The 25,451-nt window shown below is 39.1% G+C and overlaps 1 protein-coding gene and 1 long non-coding RNA gene across 10 annotated transcripts in view; both read right to left on the bottom strand.

The window, feature by feature from the left end:
* The window catches only part of NRG1 (neuregulin 1), a 1,145,505-nt gene that overhangs the window by 676,513 nt on the left and 443,541 nt on the right, over positions 1-25,451 (bottom strand). The window lies entirely within an intron of this gene.
* LOC147343716 (uncharacterized) lies at positions 1,341-23,459 on the bottom strand. The gene is made up of 2 exons (XR_015156463.1): positions 10,861-23,459; positions 1,341-3,915 (listed from the first exon to the last, which is right to left on the bottom strand). It is a non-coding gene; the product is annotated as an uncharacterized LOC147343716 (long non-coding RNA).

Raw genomic sequence — 25,451 nt, 5'->3', positions numbered from 1 at the left:
CATGGGGTTTTCCAGGCAAGAGTACTGGAGTGGGGTGCCATTGCCTTCTCTGAGTAACAGACTATTATAGTATAAATCCTGAGCACTCATGCAATTTTTAGTTTCTATAAGGGTAATGGTAATAATGATACTAATTTTTTATAACATTGGTCTTGATTTAGAATGTCTATTTCTCTCTAGTACTATCTCTGTGCTAAAAGGTAATATCCAGAAGAGAGATGTGAGGAAAGATAATGCAATTATTTTGTCCCATTTCAACATTATTGTCCTAGGGTAATTTCATGCCTCAGTTTCTCTCTACCACTTTGAAAACTGGTGTCAGTCATCTTGTTGGGGAATATTTCCTTCTCAAGTTGCTGAGGTTTTGATAAATATTGTTATTATTGTGAGCTGTATGAGAAGAGTCCAATCTAAATATCCAATTACACTATATGTGCATGTGTATTCAGTCGCTAAGCCATGTCCTGTCCTACTCTTTGTGACCCCATGGACTGTAGCCCACCAGGCTCCTCTGTCCATGGGATTGCTCAGGCACGAAGACCGGAGTGGGTTACCATTTGCTTCTCCAGGGGATCTTCCCAACCCAGGAGTCAAACCCACGTCTCCTGCATCAGCAGGCGGATTCTTTACCACTGAGCCACCTGCGATAATATATGTGGGCTTTTCTTAAAAAACACACATATACTGTATCATATGACATGAAATAAAATTTAATGTTTTCAAATTTCCCCATCCTTGTTTTGTAACTGACCTGTATCTACTGTAAAATGTAGAACAAACCAGATCCATTTCCAACTGTGCAGATGGCTCATTATCCAGCTGTCTTAAAGATAGAAAGATTAGTGAGTCTAAGCGTGGTGCTAGGAAGGTGCAAAAACTCTGGCAACTTGAAAACTAACCTCAAGCCAAATCTTTCTGCTCATGGTCCAAATCTCCCACTGGGAAATAAAGTTGAGATCTGAGATTAGACTTCCCATATTACTCCAGAGGTGATCCAACATTCATTTCATTTACTATATTGATAGAGCAAATGAGCACACAAGCGTACACACACACACACACACACACACACACACACACAATCTCTCTCTCTCTCTCTCCAACTCTGTCTCTTAAATTTGTAACAGAAGTAGAGTTGCAAGTTTAGAGTCTTTTTTCTCCATTTTTCTTTCCCTTTTAATAAAGTACTGAAAATACTGTATTAAACATATTTGGGATAAAATATATTTTCTGTAAATATACTTTCAGAAACAACATTTTCTTCATTTTATTAAAAGGGGAAGACCACTGCTCCTAAAAATTTCTATCCTCGACCCATCATCTGGTGTCATTAATTCAGCTTTGTGTGCATGTACATATTTTTTTAAGTCCTCATAAACACACAAAATACCAAGGCAGGCCCTTTTACACAGCTGTTGTTTGCAGTCTGTGGGTTCGGTGGTGTTAATGATGTAGGCATACTCCTGGCTGCGCCCACGTCTCCAGCTGGAAAACAGATTCATGTAATTCATGTCACCTTTGTTGACAGGAAGGTCAACAGTCTGAACAATTTTGTTTATTTATTCACTTGCCCTTTATTTAGTTTTTGGTGGGGGAGGACTCAGGGATAGGGTGATGTGGACATATACATTTACTTATGATGACTAAAAGCATGCTGTTTGAGTTTTTAAAAAATCAAAATAATATTTGCATGCAACAGCTCAACATATATCTTATGATAGACAAGGTGACTATACATAGAACAACAGTGAAATTTGGGGAAATGGATCCCTGGAGAAGCAAGGGTATTTTACTTATACTATCTGTTTTCAAATCAGATCTTCAAGCAAATACTAGAAGTAGGGAACAAAATGGATGAGTGTGTGGTCATGCAGCTGCAGTGCTCTTGAAGGGGGACAAAGAATAGGAAAAAGATACTCGGCATGTAGCTGTCTGCCCTCTATGGTTAAAGGCACACTCTAGGGTGGCAGTTTAGTTTCTTCTTGTTTGTGAGAGCAAGATGTAAGAGTAAGAACACCATGTTGAAAATACCCCCTTGAAAATACCCCCTAGACGTGGAGAGAGAGGATGCCATCATCACCTCTCTGCATAAGCATGGTCTTCACTGACAAGCTCAAACTGTCAATGAAGGTTCTGGGGAATCTTCACCAGGACTCTGTGTAGATGATGAGTCTCTCTCAATGGCATGCATATTCTCATTTCAAGAGAGATTCCTTCTGCCATCCCCACCAGATCCTTGTTCAGAGCCAATTTCAGATTTGACTTATTTAAGTAAAAGGGATATCCTGTGGTTCCAATTCAGATTGGCCAGAGGCATGAAGACCTCAGGGTGTCTACATTCCTCAGGTCGAAGTAGTATGCTACTAAGAATCAAAGAGCCTCCTGGGCAAATGATAATAATCCACAGTTATGAACATCTTTATTCTTTCCCCAGTGGCATCCCACATCCCCAAGGACATCAATGTTTATCCAAGCTCTAGCTGCTCAAAGGACTCTGGAATCTAAGGAAGATGGCTTGGTTGTATCTCACCATAAAATTAGTTTTCCCAAGATTTCAGTAAATATACTTCTTCTGGAAGAAATATATCTCCCAAAACATCTTATGACCTATCTACTGTATTTGATATCCATTCTTGCATTTTAGAACAAATCTGTCTTCTACCAATCTCAGCTGTTCACTTCTTCCATCTCTACTCCACTGATGTGAGTGTCCTCCTTGTTGACTTTCAGGATGTTTGGACTCGATCCCTGTTTTGTGCCCCAGCTCTCATCCTATTCTCTCATGGCAGGAGCATTAAAGGCTAGATGTAGAGGATGGTAAAATAAATAAAAGGGAACATCCCTTCTTCTCAATGATCTTTGCCAATAAGAATGAGAATAAAGACGCCCAAGCCTACTCCCATGTTATGGACCAAACTGTCTCCTCAAAATTTTTCTGGTCAAGTTCTAAACTCCAGTTCCTTAGAAAGTGACAGTAATTATAGTTTGTGATTAAATATGGTTAAATGAGATGTGCCAAGTTCACTGGGTTAAATGGGTTCCAACTTGACTAGAGATGGACTTGTGATGGTTAATTTTGTGTGTCCACTTGGCTGGGATATGGTGCCTATAGTCTAAATGTGTCAATGAGGGTGTTTTTGGATGAGCTTCAGTTTAAATTGGTAGACTTTAAGTAAAGCACATTGCCCTTCTATAATGTGGGTGAGCATCATTTAGTTGGTTGGAGACCTAAATAGAGCACAAGACTGATCTCCTTAAGCAAGAAGAATTCTGCCAGGAGACGACCTTTAGAATTTGAACTTCAATATCAGCTCTTCTCCGGGTCTATGACCTACTGATCCGCTGTGCAGATTTAAGACCTCCCTAATCACATGAACCAATTCCTTAAAATAAATTTCTTCCTTAAATAAACTCACACATTCTATGAATTCTGTTCCCCTGGAGAGTCTTAACTAATATACTCACCATACCCCACCTGGGCACTCCTGTTCCTAGGCTCTGAGTCTGGAAATGATACGTGGGAACTTTCCAGCTGCATTTGGTTTTAAAGGATCTACTCTCTGCAGGTGGTTATGTTGAAAGTTCTGGGGATGGACAGAGGTTTTCTTTTGCGGATTACTTTTTACATACGTAATAAAAAAATAAATCTATCCTCATGCACCATATTTTTATTGCTATCACTATTCCTATGCAGCATGCAACATCAGACTGTCACTACCTGAGCACATGCGCAGCGACTGTGCTTCTAGAAAGAGCCGAGGAATAAATCACAGTGACATGACTGTGTCACACTGCAGTCTGTCACTTGAGCACTCTGTAAGGGGAGGGTGAAGGATGCTCCTTTTCCACCTTCTTTCCTTCAAGCCGCTCCTTCAAAAACCAGGACACCTGCAGACATTCTCCATTGGTAGAATCCTAAAATCAAATGTGAGACTAACAATCATGTTGAGAACTGAACATTTATCTTCTTCTCCCCCACTAAGGCTGGACTAAAGGGGAGAAAATTTTTCCTTTAAAAGCAGGATAAGCAATTCAATTTATGCTCTATATTCTGACAGTTATTAAACAGCTATTATAGACAATGCCAGCTATCTTAGTATTTAGGGTATTTTCCCACTGTTTTCCTCTCAGCCCTGAATCTTATCCAATTCCCTATAAATATTTTTTATAATACCGCTTACATTTCATTAAAACAAATACTCTATTTTTTAAAGCCAAGTATACATTTGAGTATAAGTTTGTATGCATGTGATATACAGTTTTTAAGTTGGAAAGTGTATACACTGAACACTATTTTAAGAATTACAAAAGATACTTAATGAATCCCTTGAAATTTTATTCCCACATGAAGCATTTCCCTGGTACATCATTCAGATCACCTTGTCCCCTATGGGAATAAACCCACTACCCTGAGGTTTCACTGCATTCATTTTGCAACTGAAGGAAAAAAATACTGTATATGCCAGTTAATCATCCCAGATGGAATCACCAGCTGCACTCTCCGCTTTGTTTATGACCATATTTTACTTCAGGTAAACACTGTAATTCTGGCAGAAAATTGTGCCTGATGGATACAAACCCTGCCATTACGTATTCATTATTTTTTTAAAGAATATTTATGTTTGTACAGGACAGAATGTGAAATTAGAGAAAGGGAAAGTTGAATTCTGGTCTTGGCTCTGCCACCCTGACTCTAGACAAGTTAATTAGTCTCAGTTTTCACATCTATAAATTGGGATAATACAATTTAAAGGGTGGGGCTGTGAAAGGTAAAAGGAATAATTTATGTGAAAATTTGCAGAACTTGGACATAGCTTTTGCTCAGTTATTGACTATTTAACCCATTATTTTCTGTAAAAAATAAGTATAATATCTGCTCTATATTTTAAGTATACATGAGGAAAAAAATATGATAAGAACCACAAATACTCGTGGGGGTATCCTAAAAGTGAAACGCAGTTATAAGTATAATCGGTCATGTGTGTGTGTGTGTGTGTGTGTGTGTTTTGTCCTGTATTCTGTGTTAAATCCATTCGCCTTGGTTCATGTTGGACGGCACCCATCAGCATTACTGGTATTTCTGACTTCCTCCCATGTGCCTGTCCCAGCTTTTAAGTCCAGTTCAATTCAGCATGAAAAATGTCAGCGGAAATGTTTCAGAAATGGCTGACAGAGTCAAGTCATTGTTCATGGTGGAAATTAATGAGTAACTGCCAGTTAATATCTTAATTCAACCCTGATGACAGAACTCACATTCACAGGACGGTGTTGGCCAGCTGCAGAAAATCCGCAACTGAATAGAGGGTGAGTCATTCATTCATTTTCTCAGGATTGGGCAGTTCAAGCGCAATTCACAAAAAAGTAAAGGAGAGAGAGGTGCTATCTGTCAGGAAAGTGGCCTGAGAAAAAGGAGACACGGAGATTTTTTTTTCCATGGATACTGAAAGAAGTTAATAAACAAAGCTCAGCAAGGTCAAACTGGAGAGATGTTCATTCATAAAATGAAGGTTCCATTTTATTTGGTTCTATCACATTAATACAGGGAGAGCTTCGAGTCAGCACTTTCCACAGGTGAACTACATGTGTCCTCTTGGACTACTTATTTGTTGCCTATTAATTTGTCGCCTATTTAAGAGGATTTTTTTTCGGGGCGGGGGGATGGTTTCTCTTTCACGAAAATGAAAAAGTTAAGAATAACATCACCAAATATTATACTGTATGGTTAACTCAAATTGATATGGGAAATGGGCTGGACTGGCTTCTTGGTGACTTGGAGGAGAGCTCCAATACTGCTCTTCAGGTGAAGCCAGAGAGAATTTAGCCTCCAGTAGGATGGAATCAGTCTTTCATCTATAAGGTTTCATACTTCCAGTTGTTCAAGCTGGTTTTAGAAAAGGCAGAGGAACCAGATATCAAATTGCCAACATCCGCTGGATCATGGAAAAAGCAACAGAGTTCCAGAAAAACATCTATTTCTGATTTATTGACTATGCCAAAGCCTTTGACTGTGTGGATCACGATAAACTGTGGAAAATTCTGAAAGAGATGGGAATACCAGACAACCTGACCTGCCTCTTGAGAAACCTATATACAGGTCAGGAAGCAACAGTTAGAACTGGACGTGGAACAACAGACTGGTTCCAAATAGGAAAAGGAGTACATCAAGGCTGTATATTGTCACCCTGCTTCTTTAACTTATATGCTGAGTACATCATGAGAAACGCTGGGCTGGAAGAAGCACAGGCTGGAATCAAGATTGCCAGGAGAAATATCAATAACCTCAGATATGCAGATGACACCACCCTTATGGCAGAAAGTGAAGAGGAACTAAAAAGCCTCTTGATGAAAGTGAAAGAGGAGAGTGAAAACATTGGCTTAAAGCTCAACATTCAGAAAACGAAGATCATGGCATCGGGTCCCATCACTTCATGGGAAATAGATGGGGAAACAGTGGAAACAGTGTCAGACTTTATTTTTTTAGGCTCCAAAATCACTGCAGGTGGTGATTGCAGGCATGAAATTAAAAGACGCTTACTCTTTGGAAGGAAAGTTATGACCAATCTAGATAGCATATTAAAAAGCAGAGACATTACTTTGCCAACAAAGGTCCATCTAATCAAGGCTATGGTTTTTCCAGTGGTCATGTACGGATGTGAGAGTTGGATTGTGAAGAAAGTTGAGCACTGAAGAATTGATGCTTTTGAACTGTGGTGTTGGAGAAGACTCTTGAGACTCCCTTGGACAGCAAGGAGATCCAACTAGTCTATTCTAAAGGAGATCAGTCCTGGGTATTCATTGGAAGGACTGATGCTAAAGCTGAAACTCCAATACTTTGGCCACCTCATGTGAAGAGTTGACTCAATGGAAAAGACTCCGATGCTGGGAGGGATTGGGGGCAGGAAGAGAAGGGGACGACAGAGGATGAGATGGCTGCATGGCATCACTGACTCGATAGACATGAGTTTTAGAGAATTCCGGGAGCTGGTTACAGACAGGGGGACCTGGCGTGCTGTGATTCATGGGGCCGCAAAGAGTCGGACACGACTGAGCGACTGAACTAAACTGATTCCCATATTATGCAGCTTCCCCTAATTCCAGATCAAACTGCTTATATTGTTTTCTTAGAGAAATCTGACCACTTAGCATTTGTATATAGTTCTTCAAACTTCCTAGTATCTGATGGAAACTTATCTTTTTTTTGTTCCAGCTAATAGACTAATGTGATGCCCAGGTCTATAGTTTTACATATTTAACCAGCTTTTAAAAAATCTCTCACAGAACAATCATATAATCAATATAAAAATTCAGAAACGCTAAAAAGCACAAAGAAGAAAGTAAAAATCACCTATGATTACGACTCATTCCATTAATCTACATTGAATCTATTATATAGCAGGCACTCTGGATTCAAGTGCTGTTAACACCTGTGGTCTAAATTCAGAAACACAAGTAAGTGGATATTAATATTTATGCTTGCTATGGTTAAAACTTTTAAAAGAGGGGTTCTGTAACTTTATTTACTAAGAACTATGATATGATAGTATGAGAAAAATACTATTTTACTTGTTGACCAAAGATAAGCACATAAGGGTTTAAAAATCCTTTAGTACTTTCTATATCTAATATTCTATGAGTTTTACTATGTCATCAATATAGGCAGTCCTTTTCATTGGCAACTTTTTAAACATGGCCCAGCATTATGTTTTTGTAAGTCAATGTTAGGATTTTCTGTCATAATAATTTGGTATAAGATACAGGTGAACTTTCTTCCACTTAGCTGTTCCTAAAATATTTATCTATATGATTCACTTTTGTCCTAAACCTCTTTCAAACAAACAACTGAACAAAAACACTCTATCTACAATATTGGTTGGTTGGTTGGTTGGTTAGTCGCTCAATTGTATCTGACCCTGTGCAACCCCATGGACTATAGCCCTCCAGGCTCCTCTGTGCATGGGATTACAGAATAATAGTCCTGAGATATCTCAGACTATTTTTTAATATTTAACAATAAATTTCCAATCATTTAAGAGTATTAAACACATTTCGGTTGACTTAAACATAGGAACCATGCACACATAACAGATCACACAGACAAAACAAAATCAAAGCCTGAACAGATCTGCTCCATTTCTAATCAGGGCTACAAACTCTGCAGGGTCTAGAATGTTTCCTAAAACTACATGGGTCATGATAAGTCTGAGAAGAGTAAATCACGACAATTTGGGTAATGTTAATGGTAAACAGATCATATTAATGGTAATCTTCACCTGATTCTATAAAGGAGTTCCTAAGACATGTGGGCATAAAAGAAGAGAGGGAAAAACTATATAGAACAACAGGGAAGCATATACTTCAAAGCATATACTTTCCCACTGGAAAGAAAGAGGAAAAAAGAAGACAACGGTAGCTTTTTGAGGATTATCTCCTCCAATAATATTTGTGCAATGCTCAAGTAATGCTACAAGTAGACTCAGCAATTTGGAAACACAAGTAAGTGGATATTAATATTTATGCTTGCAGTGGTTAATGATTTTAAAGAGTTAATTTTATTTAAGTAAGGCCACAATGTGATTATTATGAGAAGAAACCGGAATAAGTTCAAAAGCCCTGGGTTCTAGATTATATCCTGTTTGCCTTATACACATCTGATTTCTTCTTATTATTATAACATGAGTAGTATCTTCTTCATTTGCTTACTATTAGTATGGTAGGTCATGGAGGAGTTTGGGGCTGATATCTTTAGGGGCTTAAAAGCTTCAGATAGGGGCTTCCTTGGAGGTCTGTCTGGTGGTTAACAATCTGCCTTCCAATGCAGGGAGCGTAGGTTTGACCTCTTGTAATGGAACTAAGATCCTACATGCCGATGAGGCAACTAAGCCTGTGGACTACAACTACTGAACCCATGCACTCCAGAGCGCATGCGCTACAGCTAGAAAAGCTCATGCATTGCAACAACAACAAAATTAATTTTTTTTAAAAAGCTAAATGTTATGTTGTGTGTTATGTTGGAGTATGTTGTCTTTATGGAGTATCTCTACAAAAGTTCTCATTTTATTTAAGGGCTAACACTTAACATGGAGCTTACCCCAGCCCTGTTGCTGTTCCAGCATATTACACATAGTAACTCATTTAACTTACTCACAATAACAACCCATAAGCAACTCCTATCATCATCCCTATTTTGCATGAGGAGAATGAGGCAACTTGCCAAAAAGTACATAACAAAGAATAGTATATTTAAGATTTGAATTTAGGTCATCTTATCCAGAGATTTTGTTTTAACTACTATATGTCTTTCAAGCATTTTTAAAATTAAAGCTGTTCTACCTCTAGATTGTCCATATGAATTGGAAGGAATAATCAATAATTTGTTCATAAATAGTGCATAAATTCTTCCTAAACCCCACCCAGTAATTAACAAATATGGCTACAATGAAAGAAATCTACCGCACTTATCCTTTTCTCCACATGGCCAATTTCATCGTGAATTTGCAATAGTGACACCGACTGAGAATGAAATGGCCTGAGTTACTTTTAACGTCACAATAAGCAGAACAGAGGAAAGGAACAGGGCAAATCAACAAGCTGGATACTAAGAACTGCCAGACATGCCTCCTGGGGACCCACACCCACTGTCCTGGCAAGTTTCAGCAATAAACTCAGTGCTGGGAGGGCTTCGGGAACATGGTTCCATCTCTGGACAGAAAGGAGAATCTGAACAGATTTTGTGGGTCTACTTTATTAAAACCATATCCTATAGTCTGCAATTACAGTCCCATGGATTCTTTTTAAACCACTACTTAAGCATGAGATTCAAGCCCCCGCACTAATTATTAAGCTTGATTATCTAACTTTCCTATTCCTATCAGGTTTGAAGCCTATAGGAATTGTTACTGGGAGCTATTATAGCAATAAGAGGTAACAGCTGACTGTTGGAGAGAAGACAAAACTCAAAAGTAGATGTAGAAGAGTCTGTGCTTTGGAATGAAGCATGCACACCCACTGACGACCCTGAGTGGCCATCACAGAAAGTATTAAGGTATAGTAATCATCCCTTGCCTAGTATAATACCTGTTTGGAGAATTACACCAATAACTGTTTTGGTGGTTGCCACTGAGGTTAGTGACCAGAGTTAACTTTCTGGAAGATGCCTTTGTCTAGTGAGTTTTGTGCAGTATAGGAAAATTTTTTGTTAATAATATCCAATATCAAATAAGTCATTCATTCTGATTCTGGATAAAGTACTATTTACTAAAAAGGTGCTAAAATAAATAAATATATGACTAATAATATTTAAAAGAACCTGACAAATGAAATAGGTAGGACATAAAAAAAAGGAAAACCTTTTCTTGAGGTGGCAGTTATTATTTTTTGAACATTTTATTCTGTATTGGGATAGAGCCAATTAATAATGAAGTGATAGTTTCCAGTGAACAGCTAAGGGATTCAGCCATACCTTTACATATATCCATTCTCCCCCAAACTCCTCTCCCTTCCAGGATACCACAAAACATTGAGGGAGTTCTTTGCACTATACTGATCCTTGCTGGTTATCCATTCTAAAAACAGTGTGTACATGTCATTCCCAAACTCCCTAACTATCTCTTAGCCTCCTCCTTCCCCTGGCAAACATAAGCTCACTCTTTAAGTCTGTGAGTCTCTTTTTGCTTTGTAAGTTCATGTGTATCATTTTGAAAAAGGGAAATCGTTTTAATCTATGATTGCCAGCATGCTGATAAAACTCCAAATAAAAATTTTATACCTCAATTACCTGAATGTATTATTTATACAAAAATAAACCAACTGTGTATCTGAAACACCTGGAACATTCAATACACTTTTGACATTCATACTTACGCGTGGAATTGCACAGATGCAGCCTAAATGGCTGTTATTAAATGCTTAGAAACGTTTTCCTGGCAGGGTAGTGATAGTTTTCTGTCTCATCTTTCCACTCTGTAAAGTGAGGATGGTACTAGATGTATCATCTGGCTGTCAGACACTCAGGCTTTAGAAAAGAAAGACGCATAAACAGAGCAATTTTGTTATAATTCTGTGATAAGACATTGTACCATTAAGCGCTGGGCGCCATTCCGTTTTTAAGGAAAGACTGCTACACAGCCATCTGCCAGGACTTTTCCATTTTCATTCCCATTTTCTATTTTCTACATTTGAACTTAGTAACCCTTGGTATATTTTGGCAGAGCCTAAGCTTTCTCCTCAGTTCCAATTTCCCCCTTATTAACCGGAAATGAAATTCTATGAAGCTCTGCACAGAAAAAATCACAAGATCAAATGCAAAGGTTGCATTTGCTACCTCCTGTCTCAAGTTTCTGCTTAATGTTCTAAAGACAAGATAGGGAGTGACTCGGAATACCCAAGGGGCAGGAAAACAAGATACTGGTGTAGATGCGTGTGTCTCATAATGGGTTACGTACAGAGATAGAAACCAGGAGTTTCTTACTATTACCTAATTTCCTTATGTGCTGACTTCCTAAAAATAACCTCGGCTATCTCTCTGGCCAGACCTGATGTCAGAGACTATATTTAGGACAGTAGCTAGTAGGAAGATTTTATCTGTTCATTCAAAATTTCCCCTTACACAGCAACAGATGTTAGCAAGAAAAATGAGCAAGGTCTAGAAAAACTTAAGCAAAAGACTTGAAATGGTAGTAAATGAAGAGGGTAGAGCTATAGAGAAGCTGCACCAATTAACGTCATCATGGTCATCACCGAACTGGCTTGTTTTTCAGAAATCAGCACAACATTTTTTTTTTTTTTAAACATTCACTCATTTATCATTAAGCATACTGGGCCTGAAGAAATTTAAATTTGAACTCTTAAAGAACATTACCCTTATAGACCTGCCATTACCTAACTGCCTTGGATATGAAATTATATAATAAAATAAAATGGTTGCTAATGTATTAAGGACATAGAGATCTGAAAGGTTCAGTAACGGTAAACAGTGCAACTTGTAAACAACAGAGCTGAGATTCAAATCCAGGTTTATTTGACTACAGAGCCCATGTGCTCAACCAATCCAACAGCTGCTGCTGCTGCTGCTGCTAAGTTGCTTCAGTTATGTGCAACCCCATAGACAGCAGCCCATTAGGCTCCTCTGTCCCTTGGATTCTCCAGGCAAGAATACTGGAGTGGGTTGCCATTTCCTTCTCCAATGCATGAAAGTAAAAAGTGAAAGTGAAGTCGCTCAGTCGTGTCCGACTCTTAGTGACCCCATGGATTGCAGCCTACCAGGCTCCTCCATTCATGAATTTTCCAGGCAAGAGTACTGGAGTGGGGTGCCATTGCCTTCTCCGAATTCAACAGCTGCTTCCCCCAAACACCCTTGCACCTGCTAAGGAATGAGCTCTCACTGCACCAGGTTTTCAAGAATGGTTATCATACAAGAAAACCTCAGCTGACTTCTTCACCCAGCTCCCCACACTTTCACTGTCATATTAGGAATGTTAAATAATAATGAAATGCCCTCAAGTGTTTTGAGTTTCCTAGTTAATGGCACAGAAGGAACTGGCTAATTTAAAAAGTAGATCCACGCAATTGACCAAGATATTAACACTGCACTGATAAGGGAGGCTGCCAGCACCAGACAGAGTCATGGAGATCTTTGAAATAGAGTCTTCCATAAGATAACTTGAGAGGGTCATGTCTAATGTTAATGTAATTTAAAATAATCAAATATAAATTAAACCATTTAAACCAATGTAAAATATTTGCACACACATAGAGAAATACATCCAGGTCTTATCATCTTTAAAAGTTCCTGCAAAATGTATCAAACTAAGTCTTGATGGGATGAAAAAGATGATTTTTTTTCTCTTTTTTAAATCCAAATAACCAATAGACAAATGAATTTCCACATTTCCTCAGTAATCTTTGATAAAAAATACACAAAACATAGTTAATATTTTTGGAAGATGAATCTCTTTAGCAAATGAGACCATCCCAACCCAATGCGTGTGGAGGAGAGGATCTCCTTAGTGTGTGAGGAGTCAAATGCCTGCCAATCTGTTCCCGAGTTGAAGTTCATTTTCAGGGTCATTTTACATACATATATGTGGCTCCACAGTCTCCATCCTCTCCCCACCCCTGCATCTAAGCACTTTTCTCTATGGCAATCTCTCTGCAGGGTTAGAAGCAGCCAAGACACCATCATGAGCATTTTCATTGATTTATTTTTAAGGCAAGAAATATTAAATTCCATATATTTGTAAACCAAATCAAAAGAAGAACTAAAATTAAAACTCAGGTATCCTGATTTCTTTTTTTTTTTTTTTCAATTTTGGTTGAGTCTTGAACATTTTTACTGCTTCCCACGCCAATTTTTTCCCCCACTTTTGAATACCATCAATTATACTGCTATGAAATCAATGTCTATACTTAGAATGCACACATAATATAGGGCCCTCATTTAATAGGTCCATAAAATTGTAAACTTATGTTTTGTTCACTTGAAGTTCTTACACTGCTGGTTTAAGAGCTGTCAAAAGCAGATAAAAGATGCTGACAGGGATCTTAGAAGTCTGTGATCTCTTTCTTTTAACTGGCTGAGGCAGTTTCCAAAAGGTTTAGCTTAGATCAATCTGGACCTGGGCTTCCCTGATAGCTCAGTCAGTAAAGAATCTACCTGCAGTGCAGGAGACCTGGGCTCGATGCCTGGGTCAGGAAGACCTCCTGGAAAAGGAAAAAGCAACCCATTCCAGTATTCTTGCCTGGAAAATCCTATGGACTGAGGAGCCTGGTAGGCTACAGTCCATGAGGTCGCAAGAGTTGGACACAACTTAGCAACTAAACCACCACCACCAATCTGGTCCTAGGAAATCATTTTCCCCATGGCACCCTACTCCAGTAGTCTTGCCTAGAAAATCCCATGGATGGAGGAGCCTGGTGGGCTGCAGTCCATGGGGTTGCTAAGAGTCCGACAGGACTGAGCAGCTTCCCTTTCACTTTTCACTTTCCTGCATTGGAGAAGGAAATGGCAACCCACTCCAGTGTTCTTGCCTGGAGAATCCCAGGGACGGGGGAGCCTGGTGGGCTGCCGTCTATAGACTCGCACAGAGTCAGACACGACTGAAGCAACTTAGCAGCAGCAATGGTAATCTACACATGTCTTAGTTAATAAGCTATTTCTTACCACCCTACTAATTACAGACTTTGGCAATAAGTTAAAAAAAAAATAGTTCATGAGACTGGAAAGCACTCTATGCTGGTAATCAAACCCTTCCTTCTAAGACAGCTGAACAATGGCAGAGCTGTCAGGATTTAGAGTCATCAACTAAGGCATACTTAGGGTGACTGCCAGCTAGTATCACTCATTAAATCACAGTCTCGGGGACAAGTCGTTTTGACAGATGAAACCTAAGTCTTTGGGGAAAAAAAATCCCTGATGCTGGGAAAGATTGAAGACAAAAGGAGAAGGGGTTGGCAGAGGACAGATGGTTAGAGAGTGTCACTGACTCAATGGACATGGATATGAGCAAACTCCAGGAGAGAGTGGACGACAGAGGAGCCTGGAGTGCTGCAGTCCGTGGGGAGGTAGAGTCAGACATGACATAGAGACTAGACAAAACCACAAACCTGTAAACGCAGGACGGGAGGAGCAGTTTGAGATACACTCTCTGCTACTCAGTGCACAACTTTCAACACATCTAGAATTTCTCTCCCATCTTGGCCAAACAAGTCTTTCCCAGCTTTGTTGAAAGTTTGAGTACTATTTTTCTTAGTTGACTGTTTCTTTCATTACAAGATGTCTTTTGTGTGCTTAAGAGTGCAGATGTATAGGAACTGGACTATTACCAGGTATATCGTCCATCCTGGCTTTCCGGGGAGAGCCTTAGTTTAAAGCCTGTTGTCACAGGATAATTGTTAAGATTTCCCCTTTTCATTCACACAGGTTTTAACAATACATTAAACTGTCCAATTACCAATTACTAATGATAAGTAATGTGGGATCCTTCCATCAAGCACTGGCCCCCCTAACAGTTTGATCTTTGAAAATATTTTCCTTCCAATGAGCATTATTTTGATTGAGGTTTCTTTCCAGATGGGTTTGCTCAGCTGTGTTCTGAAGCTTCTTCCTCTGTGTTCTATATTACCACTGCAGACCTTGGTGATATGTGATGAACCCTACGTAATTCCATTTTCACCTCTGATGCCCTTAATCAAATGAATACATTGTGATGGTGAAAGTGAAATTGTCAGTCACTCAGTCGTGTCCAACTCTTTGTGACTCCACGGACTATAACCCACCAGACTCCCGTGTCCATGGAATTCTCCAGGCAAGAATACTGGAGTGGGTTGCCATTCCTTTCTCCAGGGGATCTTCATGACCCAGGGATCAAACTCAAGTCTCCTGCATTACAGGCAGATTCTTTGCCATCTGAGCTGCCAGGGTAATCAGTGTAAATCTGGCCATCTTTTGGATGATCTCAGCCTTGAATTACATTTGGAAGAAATATGAATTTAACAAGTAAAACTAATTAAAGAACATTTACATTTTTACAATGGTCTATTAAAAGATGCAAAAGGCACAGCTTCCACTACATTTAATGTTGCACATTTCCCCAACTTGCTCACACATAGTCTTTTCTTCCCCAAGAATTCAATAAGGAAGAGATTGTCCTCAAGGGATTTCATCTCAGCCTAATGCACAGAACCAAAAAAATTAGAGCAATTTCAACCCCTGAGGGTTGCCAAAAGAATGCAACTGTAATCAGGGATTTCCCATTAAAGAGATTATCAAATGACTTTGATGAAAGTAATGAGGACTGTGTCTGTGTTAAATACAGAGACAGAACCAGAATGAACGACCAGCAGAATTCTTTTAGTGAGATCTAAAGAATAATTGGAAGGAATCATTTAGAATGGCAGGCAATCAAGTGATGAGAGACAAAAGGGATGACTACTTCATCAAGTACCTTCCAAAACTGGTAAAGTACACCAAAGACCTCTCTTTTCTCACACACAACTCAGTGACAGGTGTTCTCCAGAAAGCAGACCCAGAGAGATTCATGCACATCACAAGGTCATGTAGGTCCCATGAGGGGCATAAACTGACTGCTGAGTTCTCAGCATGATGAACCCTTGAGTGGTAAGACAGGAAGCCTCCACCCGCCATATGGCATCTTGAACACACCGGCAATTTCTGAAGAAATTCAAAGTACACAAGTACACAGGTATCTCAATCAAATTGGCTCAAATTCGCTTCCTTTAATCTAAAGTCAGTACAGGGTTCACAACATTTTTCATATACTTTCCTCATTTTCCAGAAATGTGGTTTATTTCTTTCCACTGAAAAATAGAAGAATTTTAAGATTAATCAAAGTACTACATGGGATGGGTAGCCGAAACAGAACTCATCCACGTGGGGCACTGATCTGCAAATCAGGACATTACTAGAGAAAATGATGGCAACCCAAGGGGCAGACAAGAAAGGATACACTGGCATAATTAAAAGAACATGTATTCTAGAAAGCCATTCTTTCATAAGGGCAGAACTGACACCAGTCTATTCCAATCATGTACTACGGAGCTGAGTTTTGGCCAAGGATTGCTGAACCTCACAGGACAAATCTCAGTGAAAATGAAAAATGGAGATGAGCGATTTTAGTTGATCTCAGAGGCCCAGCATAGGTAATTCATGCTCACTTTTTTTTTTTTTTGTATCAGACCATATGTCCCTTTTTAATAGTAATAATTTTACTGAGAACAAATACACTTTAATATCTGCTGATTGACAAAATAATATATGTACATATAGATTCAGAGACCATTTTCAGAAACTTCAAAGTCCAAAGAGTGGGAATCATTGAAGCACATCACATTATATAATTATAGTTCAATATTTTTAATCAACTATTGATCAACAATTTTTGATCATTTTTCCACACACATTTGATTGGCCTACTAGGATCACACAACTATTTAATAGCTTTAGAACCCAAGTTCTGGCACCCCTGTTATTTGCAATATGTTCTACTGCTTTGTCACTTAAATGCATTAATGCATGGAGTTGAAGATGCTTTAAACCAGAACAGACTTATATTTCCATTTAATTTAGTGATTCATAAGTAATTTATTGAGCACCTAGTCAATGAATTTATTCAGTTCAGTTGAGTTCAGTCACTCAGTCGTGTCCAACTCTTTATGACCCCATGAATCGCAGCACGCCAGGCCTCCCTGTCCATCACCAACTCCCGGAGTTCACCCAGACTCACATCCATCGAGTCAGTGATGCCATCCAGCCATCTCCTCCTCTGTCGTCCCCTTCTCCTCCTGCCCCCAATCCCTCCCAGCATCAGAGTCTTTTCCAATGAGTCAACTCTTTGCATGAGGTGGCCAAAGTACTGGAATTTCAGCTTTAGCATCATTTCTTCCAAAGAAATCCCAGGGCTGATCCCCTTCAGAATGGACTGGTTGGATCTCCCTGCAGTCCAAGGGACTCTCAAGAGTCTTCTCCAACACCACAGTTCAAAGGCATCAATTCTTAGGCGTTCAGCTTTCTTCACAGTCCAACTCTCACATCCATACATGACCACAGGAAAAACCATAGCCTTGACTAAATGGACCTTTGTTGGCAAAGTAATGTCTCTGCTTTTCTATATGCTATCTAGGTTGGTTATAACTTTCCTTCCAAGGAGTAAGCGTCTTTTAATTTCATGGCTGCAGTCACCATCTGCAGTGATTTTGGAGCCCCAAAAAATAAAGTCTGACACTGTTTCCACTGTTTCCCCATCTATTTCCCATGAAGTGATGGGACCGGATGCCATGATCTTTGTTTTCTGAATGTTGAGCTTTAAGCCAATGTTTTCACTCTCCACTTTCAACTTTCATTGAGCACCTACTATACAACACACAAACCATATGTGTATAACCTTCACCTGTTTTCTTCACAACAAATTGGAAAGCAAATGTCATTAACAATTTCTTTTTACCATGTTAGGAAACTAAGCATCAGAAAAGTTGAGCAACTTTCTGAAAGTAACACAAGAAACAAGTAGTAAGGCAAAACTTGAACCAAGATTTTTGTAGTTGCCATCAGGATGTACTATTCACTATGAACCTCTCTGAGTGGTAAAATGCAAATAACGTAAGTATAATTCCAGGAGAGCAGTTTATTTAGACATCAGAAAAATCTATTTAGGGGATTTTCCTGGTGGTCTAGTGATTGAGAATTCACCGACCAATGCAGGGGACACAGGTTCGATCCCTGGTCCAGGAAGATCCCACACGCCATGGAGCAACTAAGCCCGTGCACCACAAACACTCAGCCTGCGCTCTAGAACGCATGCTCAGAACAAGAGAAGCCCCCAATGAGAAGCCCACGCACCGCAACTGGGGAGTAGCTGTCACCCTGAACAACTGAGAAAGCCTGTGCACAGCAATGAAGACAGGCGCAGCCAAAAATTTAAAAATGAATACTTTAAAAAATACTTATTTATATATAATTCACATGTTAAGCACAAATCAAATTTTTCTAGAATACATAATCTAGGAGTCTATGAGAAGCAACAATTTATTGGAGTGAATGCATATGTTTAGCCTGGTTTAAGTGATTACATATGTCATACTATTTGCTTTTTTGCTTAGAAACTCAGTTTATCTTTACTTTTCTGGAATATTATGATTCCCTAAACAAAATAAAACAATTAAACAAATGCACTGTAAATTGTCCTTGCTTTGGGATTTTTGTAATGTCTATCAACTAAAATCTTTAATGTTTTTTAACTGTTAGAATAAAATGAAAAATAACAAAATTATTTTTAAAAATCATGCCTTTCAAAAAAATCATGCTTTCCATTTATTCTTCACCAAAATGAAAAATAACAAAATTATGTTTAAAAATCATAGCTTTTCAAAAAAATCATGCTTTTCACTTATTCTTCACCCAAATTAATGAAAATGTGTTGCATGTAGACTAAGACTGGACTTTAGCCTTTCAGTGGCTGATACAGGTTAAAAAATAGTGCCCAATCACACTTACTCATTGTTTCCCTAATTTTCAGGATAGACAAAAACAAACAATTTGGATAGATAAAAACAAAGTCACTAATTCAACAAAAACAGTCACTCATACTATTTAGGAATATTTATCTTTCAAAATATGTATTTAATTTCTCAAATAATTTAAAATAAGTAGTTAATATTTAAAAATATTTAAATGAGTCTGAGGATAGTTTTCAGTACATCCATGATCAGTATCATTCCTTGTCACACGTGTAAATTTTTATATAGTGGTACTGCTATTTCCAGTCCATGTGCTTCCACACTATGTACCAACTCATAAAACTTAAGAGACAGAAACGCCCAGTTTCTGTCCTCTGGAAATTGACTTAACTTTCAGAGTTTCTGTTTCTAAAGTGAGTACCAGCCGTCTTTAGATTCTTTGCCTGCGTGTGTGCTTGCTAAGTCACTTCAGTCATATTTGAAACCCCATAGACTGTAGCCCACCAAGCTTCTCTGTCCATGGAATTATGCAGGCAAGAATACTGGAGTGGGTTGCCATGCCCTCCTCCAGGGATCTTCCTGAGCTAGGGATCAAACACACACCTCTCCTGTGTCTCCTGCATTGCAGGCGGATTCTTTACCACTAGTGCCGCCCAGGAAGTCCCAATCCTTTGTCCACCTCTGCCCAAAGCTGTTTTTCATTCTGCCTCTTCATTTATATAAGCTTTGTCCATCGTTCAAAGTGTTTAAATCTGTCCCCATCACTGCCAAAACATCTCTTGTATCTTCTTGACTCATGTCTTGCCTGGCTTTTTTTCCTCTCATCTATTAGAGCACACGAGTCTACATTCTAATATGTACCACTAGATACATCATTAGAGCATTCTAGAGCTGTCATGAATTTTATAAGAACATCCAGTATAACTTTCTCATTTTAGAAATGAGCAAACTGAGTTTCAGAAATCAGAAATGACTTTTTCCATACTGCATACATGAGCAAGTTTCTGAACACACTTTATAAGCCAGTGTTCTTTCTCCCACACCAGTGGCTATAAACACTTATCACACCATGATATTCGTTTACACAGAGGCAGTCTAGAACAGTGTTAAGAGCATAGACTCTGGAGTGAAGTGATTAGGGTTTGAACCCCAACTCCACACCCTGATACATCTGATATGTATGTCATATGTATGTATGTATGATATATTAGTCAATGAATTGATATTTATAGACATCTCTAGTCAGAGCTTCTATTTCATTTGGCAATCATATATTCAACACACTTTTACTGACCGATCACTATGAGCTGGGCTCTGCCAGGTGCTAGGAATGCCAGGAGAGAAAGTCATGATTCCAGCCCTCAGCGAATTGGGCATCCAAAAGAAATCACATGAAAGGTAGTATAAACGAGGTATGTCAGAAAAACGTCAGTGCAAGGGCAAGGAAGGCGACCAGTGCACCTGGGCAGGCCCCTAAGGAAAATGTTTGTTAAATGGATGAATGAAATGTATCTTCCCTGGGCTAGAAGAGGGGGAAATAGATACTTGAGAGACATATAGGGGAAAAGAAAAGGCACTTGTTTCTCAGTGATGGACTCTTGAGCTCAATAGAAAGAGTCCTCACTTATCCAGGCAATAACCATTTATTGAACTTTCCATGAGGCTGTCAGATTGTATGAAGCAGGAGAGCCTCCAGCAGCTCTATGCACAAATTTGTATAAAACTAGACAAAACTACTTCCTTCCAAATTTGAGGTCTGCAGGTCTATTTCTTAATACACTTTTCAAAACTTCACAGGTCCAACCACTCAGTAGCAAGACAAGCCCAGGGGAGAGCTCTTCTATTGCACTGGAACAATACCCCAAAAGCACCATTTTTTGGACAATTAGGCAGGCTCTGCTCTGAGGCAAGCTTTGCTGTGATGCACATACCTTCTGCCATGCAAATTCAATGGCAGGCGCATGAGCGGACTGGAAATATCTCAGAGAGGACCCTTCCCTTTTAAAAGGTCACTGAGCCAAACAGAATTAAACTGTCCACTATCACATGCTCTTCTTCCAATTGACATGCTTCCAAAGTGCATACACTGAGGAGATTTGTTACACACCATACCTGGAGAAGAGGCTTTCTGAATTTCAACATCCTCTTGGGTACTCCTGTCTGTCATGTAATTTCATTCTTGGAAACTCTGCTCTGTCTTCTGGAACCTCCTCCTGCTTCTGTTTTGGCTAGATTTTATTTTTATGATTTCTCCCCATGACTTACATTTTAATATGACACCACATATTTCACAGAGGTGACAGAGGCATTTTCTGTACCTCCAGAATTCCACAGAGCAAGACTTCCAAAAGCTCGCTGGCCAACAGCTACTCACTAATGCCTCTTCCCATTTCCTGCCTAGCTGTGTGCATTCACCAAGATCAAAGGCGCTGAAATGTGATTTCCTAGTTGTAAGAGGAGCGAAAAAAATGAAGTGAATAGTAGATGACTGGGAGCCTCAGAGTGCTTTAGTTTATGGAGACCTACAGGCCTCACTTTAAAACCTCACTCCTGGAAGGGTGTTGTATATGCTATACAACACTGAATGTGCCAAACCAGCGTAAGGGTTAAGTCCTATTTTTACAGATCATAGGAAAAGGGATCAAGTCAAATTGTCTGTGGTTGTTGTTCTTGGGGGGAAATGTGTACATATTACATGAGTAAAGGAAGTTCAGAAATAAATGTGATCACAAAATGTTATACTATTGAAAAACAGGTATTTGTGGCAAGAGAAATTTCAGATATCAGGAGTGTATTGCACACCCAGAAGTAATACATCCAAGGTAAGTATGTGAATAATTGGCCGTAGGTCTTATGCTTTAAAGAATTTTAAATCCTAAAATAATCCCCCCGAAAAGGAAAACCAAAAGCAAACCACAGTGAAAAGATTCAGAATCCATCTACTCGTATATGATTAGATAGAAAAGATTTAGTGATACTTTAGATATGCAATTACTGGAATTGACGAAGACAGTACAATTTGCCTCCCCTCTTTTCAGAGATTCTATTAAACATTCATATATTACACTTACAAATACGTTTATATAAGTATCAGTTATATGTGGACATACTACTTATGCAACATAGTAGGATAAAAAGGAGAAAATAGGTAAGAGCAAAGAAGAGTGGGCACTGAGACGATGGTGATGCAGACAGAAGAGGACAAGGGACTGTTATTAAGAACAGGCAGGGGAAGTCACCATCCAAAACATGCTCTAAGGGGACTGCAGAGTGGGTGGGGCATCTGTGCAGGAATCTCAGTGGAGTGCAAGATTCGAAAGTGTGACTGAAAACAGAACCCAACACAAGTTCTGTATTTGAAACAGCTACATACACTGTTCTCTTCCTCAGTACATCTTCTCCATTCTGGAGCCCAGCAAAGAGCTGGATTCACCCCCAAGCAAATAATAAAATACTACCAACATGACTAAAGCAACTATTACTACTAGTTAAGTACTAATATTAATTCAAAATCAAGATCCAAAATAAGATAAAAATTGATAGTGCATCTCTAAAATAACTAAACAAACTCCCAGGAGAAAGACAAAGTTTTAGTTAGATTTCCGCATCTGAGAATAACAATCCTCTCGTTCTCATAAGAGATCTCATAAGAGTGGTGGAGATCCACTGATGCCAAATCGTACCTCTTTACCCAAATGTGATACCTGATCACACTTTCTTATGTCTTTTAATCCCAGAATTTCTACTCAGATAGGAATTTTAAGAATAAACAGTTCTAAAAAAATAAAAGAAAGCCACAATAGTCAGTTGTTTTTTCCTTTATTAACCAAACAATCAAGCACACCACTTTATCAGGCAATCCAGCAACATTATAGATAAATACTCAAATAGGCAGGCTGGAAAACAGAGATAATGTAAAAAATGGCTGGTGGGGTAGGGGGAAATATCTGATAAACTTAGGCAGAGGAAAAGCTATTACAACTAAAAAGCAAAAACAGAAGTTTTCTAAAGAGAATAATTAAAATAGAGAACAAGAAAGCATACTTAGAAACTAAACCATGCTCACTGAAATAAAATACTGTAGAAAGACTAAAAGAAACAGCCAAGAGGCTCTTACAGATATGGACTAATGAATAAAGACAAAAAGTATGAGAAAGGACACCTCTGGAGGATCTACTATCCAAGTATAAGGAGCCACAGAAAGGTGGCAGACAGCAATTATTACAGAAATGAGAGAAGTGAGGATTCCTTAGCTGAAGGAAGCCAGGCATCAACAAGCCTCACTGAATGAATATCATAAGTTCAAAAAGAGCCTCAAGTATGCCACTGAAAACATATAAGTACTTAAAATACTGAGATAATACTAAAAGTTTTTTAGGGAAAAACAGACCTTAGACTTAGTCTGGTACCTGAGTTCTCTTCAGCATGAACAATGCTTGAAAGAAAAACTCTTTACAGCCTAAAACTCTATACTCAGCCAAAGTATCAGAGAAGGCAACGGTACCCCACTCCAGTACTCTTGCCTGGAAAATCCTATGGATGGAGGAGCCTGGTAGGCTGCAGTCCATGGGGTCGCGAAGAGTCAGACACAACTGAGCGACTTCACTTTCCCTTTTCACTTTTATGCATTGGAGAAGGAAATGGCAACTCACTCCAGTGTTCTTGCCTGGAGAATCCCAGGGACAGGGGAGCCTGGTAGGCTGCCGTCTCTGGGGTTGCACAGAGTCAGAACAACTGAAGCGACTTAGCAGCAGTAGCAGCAGCAGCCAAAGTATCAGTATACTGCAATTCAAGAAGAGAGTACATTTTGCCTTCACTCCTTTCAGAGATTCTATTAATTATATATCAAACTTATTACTATATTTATATAAATACCAATTATATGTGAACATATTATTTAGTGTCGGTATTACTGTCAGTTGCTCAGTTGTGTCTGACTCTTTGCAACCCCATGGACTGCATCCCACCAGACTCCTCTGTCCATGGGATTCTCAGGCAAGAATACTGGAGTGGGTTGCCATTCCCTTTTCCAGGGTATCTTCCTGCCCCAGGGATTGAACCTGGGTCTCTTTACCATCTGAGCTATTAGGGAAGCTTTACACAACATTATAGGACAAAAGGAGCAAAGGATGAGTGAATGCATGAAGCAGAATATACTAGTGGTAAAGAATCCACCTGCCAAGCTGGAGCCATAGGTTCAATTCCTAGATTGGGAGAATCCCCTGGAGAAGGAAATCATAACCCACTCCAGTATTCTTGCCTGGGAAATCTCATGGACAGAGGAATCTGTTGAGCTACAGTCCATCGGGTTGCCAAAGAGTTTGACATGATTTATTGACTAAACAACAGTCTTTTCTTGGGACTTACTTTATGATGTATTACAATAAAATGAGAAGATAAGCTAAGAAATCAGTAGAGAAATAGCAGATTTAACCAAGACAAACAATATGAAACGCAGGTCTAGGAGCTGGGAGTCCAGGAGGAGGAGTCAAAGGGGGAGATTCATGGCTACAAGAGAGGACAAAGCAAATAGACTAGATGATATGATGGAGAGTAAAAATATATGAGGGTATGATAAAGGAGCTTCCCAGGTGGCTCACAAGTACGGAATCTGACATGAATTTGAGCAAACTCTGGGAGATGGTGGAGGACAGAGGAGCCTGGAGTGCTACCATCCATGGGGTAGCAAAGAGTCAGACACAACTTAGTGACTGAACAACGACAACAAATAACGCAGGAAAACAGAATTAAAAAATACACTCTATGACATAAATCATAGCAGGATCCTCTATGACCCACGTCCCAGAGTAATGGAAATACTAATACAATTATGTAAAGTTTAAAAATAAAATAAAATTTAAAAAAAAAGCAAAAATAAACAAATGGGATCTAATTAAACTTAAGAGCTTTTGCACAACGAAGGAAACTATAAATGAGGTGAAAAGACAGCCTTTGGAATGGGAGAAAATAACAGCAAACAAGGCAACTGACAAAGAATTAATCTCAAAAAGATACAAGCAGTTCCTGCAGCTCAATTCCAGAAAAATAAACGACCCAATCAAAAAGTGGGCCAAAGAACTAAACAGACATTTCTCCAAAGAAGACATACAGATGGTTAACAAACACATGAAAAGATGCTCAACATCACTCATTATCAGAGAAATACAAATCAAAATCACAATGAGGTACCATCTCTCGCTGGTCAGAATGGCTGCTATCCAAAAGTCTACAAGCAATAAATGCTGGAGAGGGTGTGGAGAAGAGGAAAGCCTCTTACACTGTTGGTGGGAATGCAAACTAGTAAAGCCACTATGGAGAACAGTGTGGAGATTCCTTAAAATACTGGAAATAGAACCGCCATATGACCCAGCAATCCCACTGCTGGGCATACACACTGAGGAAACCAGAATTGAAAGAGACACGTGTACCCCAATGTTCATCACAGCACTGTTTACAATAGCCAGGACATGGAAGCAACCTAG

This window comes from Bos grunniens, chromosome 27 (assembly GCF_055505025.1).
Source record: "Bos grunniens cultivar Pamir isolate PY7600 chromosome 27, Bosgru_T2T1.0, whole genome shotgun sequence".
NCBI classification, from domain to species: Eukaryota; Metazoa; Chordata; class Mammalia; order Artiodactyla; family Bovidae; genus Bos; species Bos grunniens.
This window is presented reverse-complemented; position numbering and strand designations above follow the sequence as displayed.